We start from the raw sequence: 6,416 nt of genomic DNA on the forward strand, positions 1-6,416 counted from the left end.
TGCACGTATTTGGCCAACAACTTTTCACTAATTTGTTTGTCGTTCTCCTTGCGTGCTTCCTTACCGAATAAAATAAAGAAAGCTTTTATCTTCTTTCGTGTTAAAAATGAAAAATTTTCTTTTCTGTCTGCTAAATAATGCAATCTGCACTAATAATATTTTCAGCTTGGCAAGTCAAAGGCTCAGCTAGCAGACTTTGTTGCACTCCCCCAACATAACCTCATTTATCAATGGATTTCGGTTTCAATATTTATAGCAAATGAGTTTTCAATTTTTATGTAAATATTTTGTACTTTTTTTATTGCAAATTATCTTTTCTGATAATTTTATGGTAAGATTTTTTGTATTTGCAAACGTTATTTTAACCATGGTTAATTTTTGTGTGTCGGATGTGGGAAGCGCTTATTTGTTTTAGATTTTATTATGAGTTTAATTTTTAAATGTTTTGCACTCCTTGCACAAAGCGATATTAGGTAAGTTAAGTTCATTAAGGTATTTGTACTGAAGATTAAAAAAAACACGTCAATGATCATCTATAAAACGTAGTTATAATGCCCGCTTGTCTGTTTATTTCTAAAAACGATACACTTTCGGACTTAAATAACTATCCTTTTAATACGTTTATATATTTTATTCTGTAAATATTGCAAAACTATACATTTATTTATGTACCAGCAACATCAAAGTTCCAGGTGTAGCTTTCCTAGTCCAAGTAAACATCCCTATATCTCACGATTTTCAACAATATTATAATTGCCACATTTGAACTAAAGGAACAATTAAATCTATATTATTACTTACTGTTGTCTTCTTCTCCTCTTGGAGCACAAGGCCTCTACCATAGATTTAAACCTAACTCTATTGGGTGGTATGCGTAATATACCATTCCAGTTATAATTTGCTTTATTGAGTTCTCTGCCTATAGTTCTGCGCTAAGTTTGTACTGGTGCACCAGAACAAGGCTCTGCAGCCTTGGGAGTTTCATCTGATTGGTGTCCTTACAATATGGTTCACAGGTCTACCAAGCAGTGTGTATAGATTTATGTTCAATCTAAATTGGATCGGTTTCTTGTTGTGTATGGCTCCACATGCTTTCATGTAGATTTTTTATTCTTTCAGGACATCTTATACCAAATATGCTGCGCAAACAGTTGTTTATGAAGGTCTATAGTTTTAACTAAATGCTGTTAAAACCTTTCCATGTTTCACAACCATAAAAGAGCACAGATTTTATATTTGATTCAAAGATGCGGAGTTTTATTTTACGAGATTTTATATCCTCATTAGCGCCACTTCTACCTGTGAGTACACTCCCCACTCAATTACACGAAATATGAGTAGAAATCAATAAGGTCAATTAACTGATTTAGGTTTAGATTAGATATATATCATTTGATGGCTCCAATAAAAGTTGATATAATACAAAGTATTTTATAAGTGAACCAAACTTATTATTAAACTAACTTTATTTATATGAAACATGACTTTCAGACATATGAACTGATCGGTTCAGATTTAAATATATATAGTTTTTAGTTATATAGACAATTCTGTTATAAACAGTTTTTGACAAAGCATTTTCAATATATGTATGTATTTGTGTGCAGGGTATCTAGGTTTTAGTAAAGTCAAAGTTTACATTAATTTGGGTTTTAATTATCAATGCAGTGTTAATTTTAATTGTTAAATTTTAATAAAGATTAAATTTTTATTTTATGAAAAACCTAAACCAATTTTAAGTTTAAAATTCAATTATTTTCAAATAAACATAGTGCGACTTTAAAAATCTAATTTGAACTACGCCAAAAACTCACGACCTTTGAGTTAATAAATATTGGGATTTATATTTGCAATTTTTATGATGCTCATAAATGTTTTATATTTATTATTATTATATTTGGAAATAGTATTGTTTAAAATACAATTGCAGAAACATATTGATGTCAGTAAAACTCTTGTAATAAAATTGGAAAGTGTAAAATCGTAGGTTTATACATATTATAAAAAACTTAAAAAAAGGTTAAGGGCTATAATCTCAAAAAATTAAATCAATAAAATTAAATTATCGTAAATTTTTTGAACTAATATTCTCATATTTGTTAACTAAACTCTTTATTTCTTTCAATTCACACGAATTACGAATGAAATTCTTTTTGAAGTTAATAGTTCTCTAACATACAGATCGTTTTGAATATCTTTATATTATTTAGGTTAAAAATTTTTTGACTTGAATGATATAACATATTGCAAACATATTTCTCTTAACAAGTTCTAAGGATGTCATTATCCACAGTTAGTAATATTTTGAATTAAAAAGGTGGAAACCCATATTTGAAACAGTTCTCTAAGACTCCATTTACGAGACTTATTCAGATATATCAAATAATTAATGTTATTAAATAAGGCAATTGCACGTTGCAATTATATTAACCTGTTATATGCTGTCTCTAGGAAAGAACTCTTCTTCTTTTATTATCTATTATTATTATTATTATCTATTATTTAGAGATATATTATGAAATCCATGGTAATAAACTTCTTAATTAATGCAGACAACTTAAGGTTACTAATAAATCCAACAATATCTCGTGGTTCAACATCCTGAATTTCAACAAAGCAAGATGAACATAATCCAGTTGATTAAAAATCAGATGTATGAATAGGTTTCTAGCAGTCACAAGGCATGAGTAGATAAGATTTCAAGAAAACCAAATGAACAAAAGCCAGACGATTAAAAGATGAATACACTAAATAGGTTTCTGGCTGTCCCTAGGCATGAGTACATAAGATGTGTGAATGTATCACTAAACCTGTCATCTCATATGTTGGTTTCAACATCTTCTGACGGTGAATATTTCCGATATTTCAAAGTTGGTAACACACAAGACTATATTCAGATAAGAAACTTTTTATTAATTTAAACTCAGAACTACTTATACTTAAAAACGTAATAATATTTTTTGTGTTGGCTCGAACGAGCTGTTTGTAGTACCTAAAACCTTCAAAATCGCCTTGAAATCTTCACAAGTATTTTATATTCGTTATTTCTAACTACTGTTGCGGTTTTACAAGTGGATATTTCGCAAAGAAATAGGGTCCTATATAAAGGCAGACAGTTGATATTCCGGTAAAATATAATATATTTTCTTCATCAATTAAAATCATTGACATATTTTATAAAATTTATGCAAAATGTACTTTGTGTTTGACTCTCAATTGACGTTATTAATGGCAACAATAAAAAATAATTAAATTAATTTGTAGCAAATATGATAACAATAACAATCAAACCAAATATGGCAAATTAATTTAAATACGATTTTATAATCAATTACAAATTGCATACCGCACAGCAATTGCCACTGAATAAATTACGAGCTTGTCTTGAAAATTACGAACATTTCTTTTCACTCCTCGACAATAAACGTCACTGACGCCTTAAACAAACTAACAAACTGCAAAATCCAATATTTGAATCCAAAGTAGAAGTAGTCAAGTCCAATCAAACTAAGCTCAGCAAATGAAAAAATGGTTTCACCATTTGATTGAGATGCGATAACAGTGGAAACTCCATTGCCACCACAGACATTTTGGAGCCACGGCGGAGTCATAACAACAGGCAAATCCATAAACAAAAGTTGCTGTAGCGGATTTTTGCAATTTTGCCATAAACGCTCGCGACTGAACTTGTCTGTTGGCAGACAGCGGGAGTAGCGGAAATGCAACTGTAAGTCAAGTAGTGAGTGAAGTAGCTATTAGATTTATAGAGAGGGGCAATGGGTGAATCACAATGGACATGATAACTTAGTTACTTGAGTATGTTAGTTGACAAACGGAGCCATGTCTACGACGCTGACTTGCAAATCCTTATACGGCGGACGGGCGTTCGAGACAAAATTGTGGTACTCAAATGTTTTTATTGTTAAAAATGTTGTTTTGATGTTTCTAGTGCTTCGTAAATTGTTGTTGTTTTGTAATGTTTTGTTATTATAATTGTTTTTTTTTGTTTGGTTGATTTTATAACTGAAATGCATACGTAATGAACTTTAATTTTTTTAACTTAAATTTTGCATTTTATCATTCATTATTCGAGACTCAGTTCACATTGAAATTGGTGATCATTTCGAAGTTGAAATTACCTCTGTAGGAAAATTGATTTTTTACGTTCATTTAAATTGCAGTTTTTTCTGTGGAATAACCACAGAATCGGAGAATAACTCTTTTGTTATTGCTGCAATGCTGACTGAATTCAATACTTTTGCGGTAAGTGGAATGCGGCAAATCCATTGAAGACCATTTGCTCATGGTCAAGGCAATTTACTAGTTGCAGGTTGAAGCCTAAATTGCTTCACGCGATCGTTTAAATTAAAAATTTTGGTTTTTATTGTTTGGGAAAAAGGTGTTTTCGGTAATAGTGCCATTACCCGAGACGTGATCGTACTGCGGCGCTTTTCTAGTACACAAAATTATTTATAATTTATTATTATTTTTTATTTTACTATTAGTTTTGTAAAGTTTCTAACCAAAGACGTGTGCCGCATAGCAAACCGCTTTAGGTGTGATTAAATGTATAAGAAATGTAAAAAAAAAATTTTTTAAAATAAAAAAAGTAAAAAAAAATTTAAACGAAATTTCAAAAAAAAATTTTAAAAAGTTTAAAAATGCTCACAATTTTGTTTTAATTTTTGCCATGATAGCTTTCCATAATTTAAGTTGAATTATTATTAAATCTTCACTCTCCCACAAATTACTTTATAAAGCGAATATGTTTTTGACTAATCTTGTCAAAACATGCAATTTTCTTTAAGTGCACTGATAGTTTTATTGAAAGTTATTGGTTGGCTAGCGGAAATCTTAAATTGACTTTTATATCCATCCTAACATACTTATGCAGCTGCAAATGTCCAATAAAGAACTTAAATGCTTAAACAAGGTACCACCTCACTTTACACTATTTTATGCTTCAACTATATTTTTGCATCTTTTCTCCTCTGAAGATACAAAAAGATACAAAAAATACATTTTCTTTCATCAAAGCTGAGTTTATGTTAAAACTGAGAAGAATTATGTGGCAATTACAGATTAACTTAATGGCTGCACTTAATTTCTATACCCAATGACTGGGATTTGTACGAGCAGGTGTTGTCGGAATGAAGTGTTATCCACTGATTATGTGGATTACTTAGTTAAATTTATGATTAGAATGTATCCCAGATAGTAAACATAAGTGCAAAACATTTAAACAAACTAAAAGGAATAAACTAACATAAATATAAAGTATTCCATAGTATAAAGCTAATAAATTTATTAGTTTAAATAAATTATTAAAATGTACAATGTATTGAAAAAGTTACAATATTATTTTATTAACTATTATATAGGGATTGTACTTTGAATTGGGAACAAAATAAATTTAATAGTTAAACTGAAAATGATTGATATATAAGTAAATTAAATGAAATCATATAAAAAAAATTTTTATATATCGCACACTGCAGGATTAATAAGCTTCACCTTAGTTTTACTAAACTGTGTTATAAAACTTGCACTTAGTAGATTAAAATCTCTGAAACTTATATGCTCTACAAAATTTAACCAATTAATTTTAATCTCAGAAGCGTACTAGAGTACGCAACAACCTGAACGAGGAAGAGTTGTTTAATAACTATATCATAAACATACAATGAATTACTTTCTGTTATAGTCTATAAAGATTTAGAATACTTCATACACGGTTAATTACAGTACTTTATAACTTTACTACTTGAGAAATTCTAAAACTTCATACTCTATAAATCACAAAGAAACCACAGCATAACAATACGCATATAGACTGGTCATTATCTGACCGCTTCATATACATAGTGTATCTAGCATCGCTAGGGGCTCGGCATGAAACGACTACTCTCGATTCTGGCACTACCTATTATTTACTTTTATTATTGCTAATCAAATTTTATAAAATTCTATGTTGCTATGTATATGATGTTGCTCTTCCTTACTATGTTTTTAGTATGAGTTTTGTTGAAAGCGTGTTCACTTATTTATTTTCAATATCAATAATAATAATTTCAAATGTAAGCATAAGCAAAAATAATATTTGAAAACACACTATCACTATCAGATCTAATAGATTGCATCCCTAAGAAAATGCATCAAAGAAATGCAGTTTAATTTATATCCACATACTAAGAGAATGCATTCAAATATATAGCTGTAAACTAAATAAACGATAAAAGCTTAAAAAACACATAAAAATCTAGAAGTGAAATGAAGTACAAGTGCACATATTGCACATTGCATTGATAAGCCGTGGAATGCAATCAAGTGCAACGCGTGCATTATTAAAAGAGTCAGAAATAAGGCGGTAAAAGATTGCTGCATTTTAAGATTAAATATTTCATCCGCCTAGCCAA

At 29.5% G+C, this 6,416-nt stretch overlaps 1 protein-coding gene across 1 annotated transcript in view; it reads right to left on the reverse strand.

Annotated features, from left to right (window-relative positions):
- The window catches only part of LOC119666999 (dendritic arbor reduction protein 1), a 54,054-nt gene that overhangs the window by 35,732 nt on the left and 11,906 nt on the right, over positions 1-6,416 (reverse strand). The gene's annotated exons all lie outside the window — the stretch shown is intronic.

Source organism: Teleopsis dalmanni, chromosome 1, assembly GCF_002237135.1.
Source record: "Teleopsis dalmanni isolate 2A chromosome 1, ASM223713v2, whole genome shotgun sequence".
NCBI classification, from domain to species: domain Eukaryota; kingdom Metazoa; phylum Arthropoda; class Insecta; order Diptera; family Diopsidae; genus Teleopsis; species Teleopsis dalmanni.